Source organism: Apodemus sylvaticus, chromosome 18 (assembly GCF_947179515.1).
Source record: "Apodemus sylvaticus chromosome 18, mApoSyl1.1, whole genome shotgun sequence".
Taxonomy (NCBI): domain Eukaryota; kingdom Metazoa; phylum Chordata; class Mammalia; order Rodentia; family Muridae; genus Apodemus; species Apodemus sylvaticus.
In genome coordinates this window covers 11333002-11347484 of record NC_067489.1, presented here as the reverse complement: position 1 = coordinate 11347484, position 14483 = coordinate 11333002, and the positions used below count along the sequence as shown (strand labels likewise).

At 43.3% G+C, this 14483-nt stretch overlaps 1 long non-coding RNA gene across 2 annotated transcripts in view; it reads left to right on the top strand.

The window, feature by feature from the left end:
• LOC127668882 (uncharacterized) overlaps positions 1-14180 on the top strand; it is a 56304-nt gene extending 42124 nt beyond the window's left edge. Inside the window, exon 4 of one of the 2 annotated variants that reach the window (XR_007974233.1) lies at positions 13757-14180. This is a non-coding gene — a long non-coding RNA (uncharacterized LOC127668882). Of the gene's footprint in view, positions 1-2208; positions 2610-13756 lie in introns of those variants that run through there. The other variant, XR_007974234.1, reaches the window with a different exon arrangement.
• The last annotated feature ends 303 nt before the right edge of the window (positions 14181-14483 follow it).

Genomic DNA, 14483 nt, shown 5'->3' with positions numbered 1-14483 from the left:
TCCTTGGAGTGGATGATCTCCCTTCTCTCCCTTGTCTGCTACCTATCATTTGCAATGGAAGCCTTTCTCTCTCTCTTTCTCTCTCTCTCTCTCTCTCTCTCTCTCACACACACACACACACACACACATGCACACATGCACTTACACACTCATAAACACACACACATAGACACATGCACGCATGCACTTACACACTCATAAACACATGCACTTACATACACACATACACACACACACACACACACACACACACACACCAGGTACAGAGCAAGGAGTCGGTGTCCTCTATCACACATTGCCTTGGTCCTACTCAACAATGCCTCAGGGTATAAACCAGATGAACAGTGTCTTGCTCTGTCTTACCTGCATGTCCTTGTTCTTATTAGAATTCATACCAAGTTTTTGAGACAGCAATTCAAGGGGTTTCAGTATCTAGTCCTTTCCTATTATGTGACTGTTGAAAGGTTTTGGCATAGACATATTTTTTTCTATTTCTGAAGTTTAGCCTATATTCATATATATTCATATATATACATATATATATGTATATGTGTACATATACACACATAAATGGAATGGATGAATCTTAGCACTTTACTTATTACATTTTTTTGGCAAAATCTTGTCAAAATGTCTGCTTCATTAGCCTCTTTTTACTGGAGATCTCTTTTAGAAACTGCTATAAGCAATTTAATATCATGTTCATTCACAAAGCTGACAAAAAGAGTCGAACTTGGATAATATATACGAGTAGTTATACAAGGTCAAGCTGAGTGGCGTGTTCTTCATTTCTATGTTGTCAGAAGTTTCTGGGTCACTTGTAAAAGCCAGAAATCAATCAGCATCTGATGCGAATAGTTGAGATAACCCGTTACCTTCAGAGCAGAGGTACGTACCTGTAATCCCAGCACTCAAGGCATGGAGGATCATAGGGTCAGATGTTCAAGGTCACCCTTGTCTACACAGTGAATGTGAGGCCACACAGGCTATACAGCCTGGAAAAATGTGACTCTTTTTCAAATCAATTAATTAATGAATAAAGAAGTGGTCAAGATTTGAGTCATACTAGGTTTTTTCCCTAATTTATTTTACACAACTTAGTTTGTTTTAATAATAAAATTAATAATAATTTTAATAAATAAATTTTAATAACCAAATTCTAATAGTGAATTAGTTGCAAAGATAAGGCAGTGGGGTCCCATCAACCCACTATGTAGGTAGGTCCACCGAGATCACCTTGTGTGACTAGGGTCTCTTGTCGCGGTAGGAGACTGACATGACCAAAGCATAAGTTGTTTCATACTGTGTAGATCTGTGAAAGCAGCAATACCACTCTATAGCAACCACTTTACAGAAATACCTGAACTTCTATTCTCCATTTCAGACCTTGGCAGCCACCAATTTTTTTTCTCTCTGAAATTTTTTCACTTCAAGGATGTTATATAAACAGAATAACAGGGCATGAAACCTTTTGAAACTGGTCCTTTTCACTCAACATAGTATGAGATCTATCCACACCACAGCATCCTCTAGATGTTTTTGTTGAGAGCTAAGTGGTACCCTGTGGTAGGAATGCTTGAAGCTAATCTAGCTATTTTTGATAGTCCAAATTGGCCGCTGAAATAAAGCTGCAATGAAGAATGTTGTCAAGAGTTTGAGTATATCCAAGCTCTGGTTTCTCTAGATCACACAGAAAGCTGTGTGCTCAGTTTCTTAGGATCATTCGACCTGACTTTTGAGCTTACCAATTTGACTCTCAGTTAACTTTCCAAGGACAGTGTAATGCTAATACCTAAAGAATAAGGATGCACAAGAAAATAGAACCCACAGCCTGGAAAGCAACAGTCTGGGTAATTGTTAGCAGATAGAACACAGCTGCTTGTAATACAGAAGTGCTTGATGAGCAAACCTAGGCAAGGAATGCAAAGTGTGTGATGGGAGCAGTTCAACCTCAGGATCACAGGCTTCTGACAACACCTATGGCGCACGGCAATGCTCCAAACCACAAGAATATCCCACTGAACATGATTACCTAAGAGTAGATCAAATGTAAGTTGAAAGAGCGAGTCCTGCTGAGTATTTACTGCCTTCCTTAGTCGGCCAGAACAGGCACAAGAGCATCCAGACATCACCATTTTTTCCCCACTGTTCAGACGAGACACGGTTAACCATGATAATCATGTCATTTCCTTCCTTCTATTCTCATAGTTTGGGAGCATAAACTCAGTTCTCCTCCACCCATTGTTCAACACGAGACTCAGGGGCCACCTGGACTTTGCTGAGTCACGTAAGAAATGAAAGTGTTATACATCACCACAGACTGGAGAAGAGAGCTGTGGGCCCCATGTGACCACAGCAAGCACATCCGGTGGCTCTGTAAGAACAGCCTGCTGAACAACTGCTGTCAAATCATTCATTCCTGTAACAAGTCATGGGACTCACCCCAAGCTGCTCACACAACAGGACTTGGAGTCAATCACCAACTAATACAGTGTGACATCATCTAATACTTAGGACAATACAATAGGGGACTTAGAAAAACACAGCTTCCCTCTGGGGAAAAAAATAAAATAAAATGTTAGTGTGGGCACACATAGAACCATAAAAAGGAGGAAATTTATCACCATCAAATTAAAACAGTCTGTTTTTAGCTATTAAGAAAAAAAAAGGCACACCAGAGGCTCTGGAAAAAGATGTCTGTCAAATGCTTATCGGAGCAAGGCATTTATCTAGATGAGTTTATCACACTAACTACCTAAAGAATATTTTCAACCTGGTCATCAGAGCATCTGCCTTTAGTCCCAACAGTCCAGAGACAGAGGCATGCAGACTTGTGTGAGTTTACGACCAGCCTGGTGGGTAGAGCAAGCTTCAGACCAGTGAAAGCTATGTAGTGGGAGATCCTGTCTCAAAACAAAGCAGAACAGCAACTCTTAAACCCCATGTCAATGAAAACTCTAGAACAGAAAGTGGGCAAATTATGCGGAAACAAACTTCGCAAAGCAAATTGAAAATTTCTAAAATATTAATGACAAAGAACAAATTAAAACCACAACAAAGTGACCTCTTACATCCTTTACAGAGGCTGAAACAAAATCTGTAAGTAGTGTGGAATATGGGGAGTGGCTATGAACATGTTCATATACTGCTTCTGGTAGTTTGAATAAAATTGGCCCCTATAGATCTCCACAAAAAGACCAACAGAGTCAATTAGCCTGGACCCTTGGGGCTTTCAGAGTCTGAACCACTAACCAACGAACATACATAGTAGGGATCTAGGCTTCCCTACTGATATGTAGCAGGTGTGAAGATTGGTCGTCATGTGGGCCCTGAACAACTTACTTGGGGGCCAGCCCAGAAGCTGTTGCCTATCTGTGAGACATGTTTTTATAGCTGGGCTGCCTTGTTTGGCCTCAATGAGAGAGGAAGCGCTTAGCCTTTCAGAGACTTGAAGTGCCAGGGTGGGAAGGATACCCAGGGGCCCCCACATGCTCAGAGAAGAGGAGGTGCGATAGGGAAAGGATTGTGGGAGGGGTGACCAGGAAGGAGTCAGTAAGTAGGATGGAAAATGAATAGTAAAAAAACATTAATTTTTTAAAAATACAGCCCCTATAGGGAATGGCACTATTAGGAGGTGTGGCCTTGATGGAGTGGGCATGGCTTTGTTGGAGGAAGTTAAACTCTGGGGGAAGTGAATCTTAATGCTCAAGCCTAGTTAATGTGGCATTTACTTCCGCAGTCCTTGAATCAAGATGTAGAACTTTGAGCTCCTTCTCCAGCACCTATATATGCCTCTATGTTTTCCACCATGACTGCAGTGGACTAAACTTCTGAAACTATAGCCAGTTGGATTCAATGATTTTCTTTTCAAGAGTTGCCTTTGAAATGGTCATGGTACCTCTTCATAGCACTAGAAAACCTAACTAAGACACTGCTTGTGGGGTAGTAATATGAAGAAAAGCTAAACGGATGTCTTATCCAGGACCTTGAAATCACGCTTCTTAGTATTTATTCAGAAGAAATGAAACCATGGGACCAGTGTGTATAACAGCCTCACACTGGAAAACAACACAAGTATTTATCAGTGGGATTTTGAAAGTCATCTTGAATATCAAAGGTAGAACTTAACATACAGACATTTTTGGAATCCCTAGAATGGATTTAAAATATACCAGGAAAGGAGTTACCCAGAAAAGTTATCCTGCCACTATCTAGCCTAAGTTCCTTGGGCCTTTCCCCTTAGATAGCTGCCTTGTTTGTTTAGAAAACACCTTGCTTTCTAATAGATTAATACAAAGCTAATTTTGCATCTGTCTTACAGTTGTCATTAATGGTTATCATTAGGTTCCAAGTAAATGCTGTAATTAAATTTGATGATGAAATGCATTAAAGATATTTCTTCCTGACTTGTTGAAAAAGTCTTGCAACTGGAAATGTTTGGATTTATTTATTTATTTATTATTTATTTACATCTCAAGCTCTGTCCCCTCCTGCTCCCCGCTCACAGAGCTCACAGAGTCCTTCCCCCACAGTCCCTCCCCTTCACTTCTGAGAGGCTGCCTGCCCATATTCCCCCAATCCTGTTGCATCAAGTCGAAACGGCGTATCCTCTCTCACAGAGGCCAACCAAAACAGCCCTCTGCTGTATTACATACGTGCCAGAGCTACATATGTGCCAGGGGCCTCTGTCCAGCCCGTGCATGCTCTTTGGTTGGTGGCTCCGTCTCTGAGAACTCCCAGGGTTAGTTGACAATACTGGTCTTCACTTACAAACTTTTAGAATAATATGCTCAGTTAGAATATCCTTGTGTTAGACATGTATTCTTCAATGCTAGTCATCCGTTGAATAAAATGCTTTTCAAAGGGAAATTTTATCCAAAATGGGTAAAATGTTCCCAGACACATTGTGAAATATAGATGTGCACTTTTTTTCCCCGCTTGATCATCAGCTTCTCTGGGCATCCCAAGTTCTGTCAGTGGACCTCTAAGAATAAGGTCATCTGCCGGCTATTGCAGCTGCCAGCACCAGATGGCGCTGCTCCTTGAAGTCTCTGGCACAGATCAGAAGCGCTAATGCCTCTTCCGGGCCTTCGTGGTAAGCTTGGCCAATGGCAGACTCACTGTGGAGTTCAAAATCCAAATACTTGTTTATTAGAACTTCCTAGAGCTGGATAGCTGGTGCAGGATCTCACTCACTTTACCTAGTTTAACCCCAAATTAGACATTCCTTTTAGCCTAGCATAAGTAAGAAATGAAGCTGCTTTCTCTTTATTGTTTTAATATATTTCCTCATTTTCTTAGTTCTTTGAGAATTCTGAACACGTGTAGCCCCTTCTATCAACTCCTTTCAGATCCCCAGCCAGTTCTGATCCCCAGATCAGTTCTGTGCATGCTATATGTTTGAGTGCCTGTCCAGGATCCTTGAGCCTCTAGAGGAAAGAAGGGGACATTGCACCACCTGGAGCTAGAGTTTCAGGGCACTGTGAGTCACCTGCTGTGAGTGCTGGAAGCAGAGATGAGACCCGAGGGCTAGTATCCAATATATACAAAGAACTCCAGAAGTTAGACCCCAGGGAACCAAATAGTCCTATTAAAAATGGGGTACAGATCTAAACAAAGAATTTTCACCTGAAGAAATTCGGATGGCCGAGAAGCACCTTAAGAAATGCTCAACATCATTAGTCATTAGGGAAATGCAAATCAAAACAACCCTGAGATTTCACCTCACACCAGTCAGAATGGCTAAGGTTAAAAACTCAGGAGACAGCAGGTGTTGGCAAGGATGTGGAGAAAGAGGAACACCCCTCCACTGCTGGTGGGATTGTAAGATGGTACAACCACTCTGGAAATCTGTCTGGCAGTTCCTCAGAAAACTGGACATGACACTTCCGGAGGACCCTGCTATACCTCTCCTGGGCATATACCCAGAGAATTCCCAAGCATGCAATAAGGACACATGCTCCACTATGTTCATAGCAGCCTTATTTATAATAGCCAGAAGCTGGAAAGAACCCAGATATCCCTCAATGGAGGAATGGATAAAGAAAATGTGGTATATATACACAATGGAGTACTATTCAGCAATTAAAAACAATGAATTCATGAATTTTTCAGGCAAATGATTGGAACTGGAAAATATCATCCTAAGTGAAGTAACACATTCACAAAAGAATACACATGGAATGCAATCATTGATAAGTGGATATTAATTAGCCCTGAAACTCTGAATACTGAAGATACAATTAGCATATCAAATGATTCCCATGAAGAAGGAAGAAGAGGGCCCTAATCCTGGAAAGGCTTGATCCAGCATTGTAGGGGAGTACCAGAACAGAGAAAAGGGAGGGGGAAAGATAGGAGAATGGATGGAGAGAAGAGGACTTATGGGACATATGGGGAGGGGGGAACTGGGAAAGGGGAAAGCTTTTGGATTGTAAACAAAGAATATAGAAATATATATATATATATATAAGAAATATGTGCTCCTAGCCTTTAGACAGTTCCCCTGGGTTTTACTTTAAACTGTCAAAGGTCTGAGTGTGTCTCCTCCCTCCCCTATAGCTTTGTAATTACATTTCTCAGGGGATGCTTCAAAGGTAATTAGTCAAGGGAGACCACACTCAGGCATTGTACCTAGCATGACAACCACCCTAAGTTAGGAGATGACTTCAGGAATTCAAGGTGAGCTTCCATGCTCCACATCCGTGAGCTGTTTCTGTGATCTACATGAAGTTGTTAGCCCTGCTGGCTTTAGAAAGGCCTCCACCAAAAGCACTGTTTACTCCATAGTTTGCAAATACCTGCAGGAAGTCAAAATACTACAGCATTTCACAGAAACGAACCAGAGCCATTTCAAAAAGGGAGGACAGCAATGTGGTCGGTGCATCTCAGCTGGGGAATAACAGACCAGCCAGGGGATGTCAGGCAAGGCTCTTTCCACAAGCTCCTGATGAGGAGAGAGCTGCTCCTGTCACTCTCTGTGGCTAACTTAGACTTAGGCACAGTGGGGAAGCTGACAACCTAGAGAAGAAGTTCCTTGTGACCTTGTGACCACAGCAGATGATGCGCTCAGGGTTCAAGACTCACTTGGGACTCGTCTGCAATGGGAAGATCGTGGACCCTGGTTCCATTTACTCTAGAGTTCTATGATACTCCACATCCATCTCTTATTGTCTTATTAAACAAAATGTAAATTGTGATGATGCTGATAGTTCCAAAAAATTACTAAACTATTACTTCATTTTGCATTCTATTAATAGAAATGTAGGCTTTCAGTTTTGGGAAGCGATCATTAGAAAATGTAAAGTTATTACTTATAACCTACATTCACCAAGACTATTCCTAGGAATGAATGATGCCTTAGATGTCAACTCATTTTGCCAAATTACCTCCTGAATGGCCAGAGAGCATGCTCCTATTCTTATGGTGTATTCTTGCTAATCACTGTGCCCCTGTACTGCCTGCACGGACATTTTATTCCCTCTGTTCCCATGAACATTCCTCTGCTCTGTCTGTGGGCTAATCACACTTCTGTAAAAGCAAAGAGGCTGAAGCAATCTCTATTCACCACACTGTGGTTAACAGGAGCACCAGGCAAGCACAGGAAAACTCCTCAATTGAAAAGAGGCAGACTGGTGTGTATAGACATCTGCAAGAGCTCCGCGACTTTACCACGAAGTCCGACTATGAATGCACCTTTGTATAAAAGACAGGAAAAGCTTCTGTCCATCCAAACTTTCCCAGCAGGAGAAAGGAAAGAGCCAATCAGAAGAGAGGGCTAGCAAGTCAGCTTCACAATGAAAATGCCTGGGAGAAAGTGGTCCAGAAATCTAAACCATAGTTGACAGGTTTCATGTTTGGGAATATCCTCACAAAATGCTTCCTCTTCTCGGAAGGGTGCATAGCAGGTGACATCAGCTTCCATCCCAATGGCTCCCCTGGTGACAGGGCAGGGGACAGAGAGAACAAAGTTAACATTCACTAGTGCTCTTATTAAAAGGGTAGAATCTGATCTCAACCATAGTCCCTGTAAAGGACAGGGCTGAGAGTGGCCAGAGGAATCCTGGGAACTCGAAGGAGATCTTTTCCCCTCATGGAATCTTCCATTTGTAGTATAGGCGTAAATCCCACTGGACCTTTGCTCTGTCTGTGGGCTAATCACACTTCTGTAAAAGCAAAGAGGCTGAAGCAATCTCTATTCATCACACTGTGGTTAACAGGATCCCTGGGGCTTCTCTTTACTTTCCTGCACCTGTTCCCTCCAGATCACCCGGAAGCAGCACTTATCTATATCATTAATACTGAGTTGGCGAGCAATGGCCTTTGGCTGTGAGACAGACATTAGGCAAGGTGGTCCCCACCTCAGTCCTAAGATGTGGTCTGTATTTTGCTGTCTCCCCATTTCTTCTGTTCTATCCATAAAAAACAAAACAATACAAAAACAAAAACAAAACAAAACAAAACAAAAACCCCAAAGTGGACAGAACTTTGATACCTATGTCCCATGAACAACTCTCTCTGGCTCTGGAATAGCACAGTGGCCCAATTTGGGCTTGGGAATCATCCACCTCTGTCTTAAAGATCCAAGCCAGGAAATCAAGACCACTGTGAGTCATTCAGGCCTTAGAGATGTTTTGTGCCCAAGCAAATACTTACTGACTCAGCACTTCCAAGCTTATGAAATTCTAAAAACTCCCATAGCCTGAAAAGTGAAGACCATGAAACACACATACATGGCACACTGTGGTTTTGTTTTACTCGGTGTTCAGTGTCATCCTTTCCAGTTCCCTGTTATTAGCCTAGCCTCTTACTTAGAGTGCTCACCATTGAGCTCATGAGATAGCAGCCCTGAGACTCTTTATGAGGCTAAACCAACCTCCCCGACCATATGAGTAGATGCCAGGGTACCTTCCTCGGCTTACTAAGGAGGATTGCCTTGCTCCTCCCTCATGCAAGTCTTTAAGTACAGCAGCCATGACTTCAGTTCATCCCACACAAATGCCTCAACCTTACTGACAATGGGAACTTGCCTCTTTTCAGGCTAGAGGCTAGATAGTGTATCACTAGAGTATTCTGTACATGCCGGTAAAGTCACCAGACTTAACCGAAGGGAAGACATCATGCTAAAATAGGGGGAAGGGGGGTGGAAAGATGGCTCAGCTGTTAAAGCTCTTGTTCTTGCAGAGGATGCAAGTTCCATTTCCAGTCCCCAAGTGGTGGCTCACGATGACTTTTAACTCCAGTTCCAAGGAATAGCATTTCTTCTTCTGACCTCACCGGGCACTTTCACATGTGTGGTATACATAAACTTAAGCAGTCACATGTGTGCACATAAAAGTAATTGCTAAACCTTTTAAACAATAGGACTAAAAAGAATGGGGGCGGGGTGGGTAAACATCCCAGTTATTAGAATGTTTGCCATCTAAGTATGATGACCTAAATTTGATACCTAGAATCCAATAAAACAAAAGAAAACAAACCAGACAACAAACAAACAAGAACAATAAATAAAACAGACGCCTTGGCTTACTTTTATGATCCTGGAGCTAGGAAGAGAAAGACAAGTGGAAACTAGGCTCACTGGTCAAATCAGGAATGCTTTAGGACCAAGTGAAACCCTGGTTCAAAAACCAGAGCAAATAGCTGCTGAGGAAGGACACCTGAGGTTGCCTTCTGGTCTTTCATGTGCATACTCACACACCTGCACACACACATGCACACACAAGGCCTGAATAAACAATTAAGCAAAATAAACTGTTCATGAGATGTTTTGGAGCTAGGTACAGAAGCACATAGATCTGATCATTGAATAAGTGTTTTTTGACCTAGTTAGGAAAGTCCAAAGCTGAAACATTAGAGTATACAAATAAAGGCCTGTCCAGAATTGCTGCAAGTGCAGCCTGTCAGTGAGATGTTCTGGGCATAATTGCATGTACTGAACTTCCAGGCCCACTAGGGGGTTGCAGGTGGGTTCCAGGTTAGCCCCTCACAGACATTAGGGATAGAGAGGGGGTAACTGGCTTGTTGGGCAAAAGGTGGTTCATCTCATCCAATTAACATAGGAACAAACCCCTCCATATATTTTTCTTTAAAAAGAAGAAAAGGAGGTCTTTCATACTGTCAAGAGACCAAAACCTGGTTTTTGTGGTAGGCACCTTCCCTGACATGCTCAGTGTGTCATGGGCTGGCCTCCATTATGCTGAGGTGCAGAAACCAGGCTGAAGAACTCTCTGCTGCCCCTTCTGTGTTCTTAGGTCCACATTATTAGTCATTGCATGCGGACAGACCATCCTTAGACTCTCTCTGTGGTTTGAGACATTATCACTCATAATGGTCAACATCTGACTAGGGGGGGAAGTGGACCACAAGCAACCACACAGTGGGCATCTATAAAACTTGAGGTACTTATGATGCCATTTCCCGTCCCATGAATCCAATGCATGCAAATACTTCTCTATTAACTTTACACTTCTTTCTTTTCACCGAAGCCCTCTTCACCCCTCATCTACTCCTTACTTATCTCAATTCAGTTATCAGCTATCTAAAGGTTGGCTCAGCTCTGGCAGACCCAAGTGGACAGTACTGAGTCCTTAGAAACCTTGCATCCCTCAACAATGACAGTGCATCCTTCCTTGTTCAGAGATCTCTCCTGCATGCCCCTCTGTCCTGGCAGGTAGATGTTTCCCCTGCCTCAGCTCTTCACTGAAAGAACAAAGGGCAACTTATGCCATTCATGGGTCAGGCACAAAAATAAAGCAAACATTAACCATTTATTTTTTTCTAGTCCTTCTCTTTTACCATTTACCCCCAGGAATTATATTTCCAGGAAGACCCTGTGCCACCGACGCTGATGTCACTTCCATGAGCCAGTGTCCCCAAGTTACTGTATGAATATTCCCTCTCCACTTCCCCAGTCATGACACAAATCTGATTATATAAATGTGAGAAATGTCTAGTATTTTACCACATTGGGATTCTGAAGTTGATTATCCCCCAGTGGTTATTGTCTTCATAAAAGCACGCCAAGTCTGAGCAGTCTGCAGAATACACACTTTCTCCCTGTCTCTTCTCTCTGCTGTGTTTCTGTCTCTCCTCCTGTCTCTGTCTCTTTCCTTGCATCTCCCTTTGTGCACACAAGCAGGTAGCTATCAAATTATCCACCAACTGCTGCTTAAGTACGGTGCATTCTAAAGTGTGAGTCTTGTCCTGCCCTACCAAACTCAGAGGTCTAAGAGGCTCAGAGGTCCACTGAGCTCCCAAGAGGCCCACATTTCCTGACAATACTGACAAGTCTTTTTGCTATCTACCATTAGTATATAGTATAAGTGGATGCGTCACTTCAGCAAGTGCTCCATGAACTTTAACCTTCCTGCAGTAGAGTGCAGGCTGCACAGGAAGATCCAATAATCAGGCTTATTTGCTGTATCTACCTTTGCTTTGGGCATCTGCCCTTGCCAGGAAACACCCTGATGCTTTATTAAGACCCCTTCAGAGTTCTCTCTTCTCTGCTGAACTCCATAAATCTATTTAAAAACAAAAAACCCAAAAAACCCTTTCCCCCTGACAACTACCATTCACTGTTCGGTCTTTACCAACAGCAGGCTCCTGCCATCCTAATGACACACGAATGGATTCTTTCTTTCTTTTTCTCAGACAGCAGGAAGCCTGACACCAGCCTGAGGAGGCTGGCTAGTTTCTGGAGGATCTAGCATGCAGGAGGGGCTGGGAAGTTTGCAGAACAATTTTAGTTTGCAATCTTTGTCCAGACATTTGTTTTTCTTACATTGTGCAAAAATTCAAATATGGGAACGTCTTAATTGACTGAGGGAGCTGATTCAGTTCTTCTGCATTACCTTAACAGCTGATGGCTGACTGAAGGAGAGGAAAGAGTTATTTCATGGAGAACTTGAAGAAACAGAAACACCAAGAGGGAAAAGAAGCAGACCTACCTGGGAAGGATCTGGGATCTCTCTCTCTCTCTCTCTCTCTCTCTCTCTCTCTCTCTCACACACACACACACACACACACACACACACACACACACACACACACAAACACACACACACACACACTGGTTAGAAATATTAGCACTTTGAGTTCATCCTGTAAGGTATCCATCTAAGATCCAGTCTGGATCCTACTCTAGCACTCTTGGGCAAAGTTGCTGAAGACTGGGAAAATCATTAGGATACAACCCCACTGCATGATGGGAGACTAAGCCCAATCATAATCTCAGAACCCAAGAGCATGACAGGAACCAGGATGAATCATTTGATCTCATAGCCCCTACGGATTATGGGGAGACCATGACAGGTCTTTAGAGCTGGTCACTCTTGTCAATGATATGGTATGCTGAATTTTAGAAGGACTCTCATCTTTTTTTATCTTAACCAAAGAGGAATCAAGTTTCTTATTACTATACCCAGGTCTAAATGCTCATCTCATATAGTGTATAGTGTCTACAGAGGGAAAAATTCTGGGTTAAAAGCAGGCTGTGCTCACTGGACAGAGAATCCTTAACAGAGGAAGCACTCACAAGCAGTTCTGTCTAGGTTGAAGGGTCTCAGGCACGGGACAAGAATGGTGAGGGGTGAGTGGACTCCGACAGGGCAGAGATGTATGGCTATTAAGGAGCTGTAGGAACTTGTCCAAGGCTGTGTGCCACCTCTGCTCCCTTCTTTTAAGGTCCCTGTTTAGTGCTGCTGATAGGTGTCTTCAGCATTGAACAGAAAGAGAGTCCATGCCAGTCTAGGTCAAGTTAGCCTTGCGTCACAGATCTGCACAAGACATCTATCAAAGAACCAACATGTATGGATGCAGAGCTTAGTCTAATTTGACCCAGTAACTAAGGTAGTAAAGGAGACAGCTGCAATATGGGGACAGGACTCTGGTATAAAGTCTTTTCATTTCCTTCAGGCACACCCCACACATTCACCAGCTTTAAGGTCCAGAGAAATCGTGTAGGCAATGTTTATTATGATCTTCCTGTAGGGATTCCAAGATGCTGGTGGGGGAATTAATCATCCTCTGTGCTAAGGTCTAATCTCCAAATTATGATCTTGAAGTCAGTGAAGAGGAAGTAAAGCCCAAGGGTTAGGGTTTCTCCTCATGGTGCTCTACGCATTAGAACTGCTCATAAGGCCTCCCTTCCTATTGTATTTCACCGTGTCGACAGATAAGTGCAGATCACATGTGGCAATGAACTTCCACACTGGCAGAGAAGGTAGCAATGCGCTGTGACAGCTTCCTGGCATCTTAAGTGCTGATGGCATATGGATACAGACTGTCACATGCAGGGCTGAGGGAAGAGTTTGGTCTGTAAGTGCTCACCATGCAAGCGTGAGAACTTGAGTCCAATCCCCACACATGAAAAGCCAAGTGTGGTGGTGCGTGCTTGTAATCCCATGACGAGAGGGGTGGAGGAATCTCTGGGGTGCCCTGACCAACCAGCCGACTCAGCAAGTCCGAAGCCTGTTAGAAACCCTGAGTCAAAACCCAAGGTAGATGTCTCCTAAGGTTGGCCTGTGACATCCACATGCCTGTCTACACACTCACATTCACATGTATGCACATCCACAAGTGCACACTTATGGACACATGGGCACACACACATATACACACATACACACACACATACACACACACACACACACACACACAGCACTTGCTGCTGGCTATTTATTTCATTACTTTTCAATCTGCCATAATTCTGCTTGATAATTTTCATGTTGAGCATGTCTGTTCTCTTCCTCTCTAGGTTCTGCCTCGCCATGTGGAAAGGGCCCCTGGTTAAAAACTTCTGCCCACCAATGCTACGGAGAGCACCACAGCTAACCAGCCAATCGGTGCAAAGAGGCAGTCGTACTTTAACAACATTTAAATAATCACACTGCTACAATCTTTCTTAAAGCGATAACAATTTTTGATTGTTAGAGGAAAAAAGGTTTCCTGTTAATAAGTAGAATGCATGCGAAGAATCTCCCCCTGTTTCCAAATTTAACGGGGCCCTCAGGGCTTTCAAAGGCTGAGGATGAGAAGTCCAGTGTCTTAAGCCCACAATGGCAGAATCTAGAAACACACCAGCTCCTATGTGTGTGTGTGTGTGTGTGTGTGTGTGTGTGTATGCATGTGCATATGCAGGGAGAGTGTACTGGCTAGTTTTGTGTGCCAACTTGACATAGCTGGAGTTATCACAGAGAAAGGAGCTTCATTTAGGGAAGTGCCTCCATGAGATACAGCTGTGGAGCATTTTCTCAATTAGTGATCAAGTGGGGAGGGCCCCTTGTGGGTGGTGCCATCCCTGGGCTGGTGCTCTTGGGTTCTATAGAGAGCAGGCTGAGCAAGCCAGGGGAAGCAAGCTAGTAAGGAACATCCCTCCATGGCCTCTGCATCATCTCCTGCTTCCTGACCTGCTTGAGTTCCAGTCCTGACTTCCTTTAGGGATGGAACTACAACATGGAAGTGTAAGCTCAATAAACCCTTTC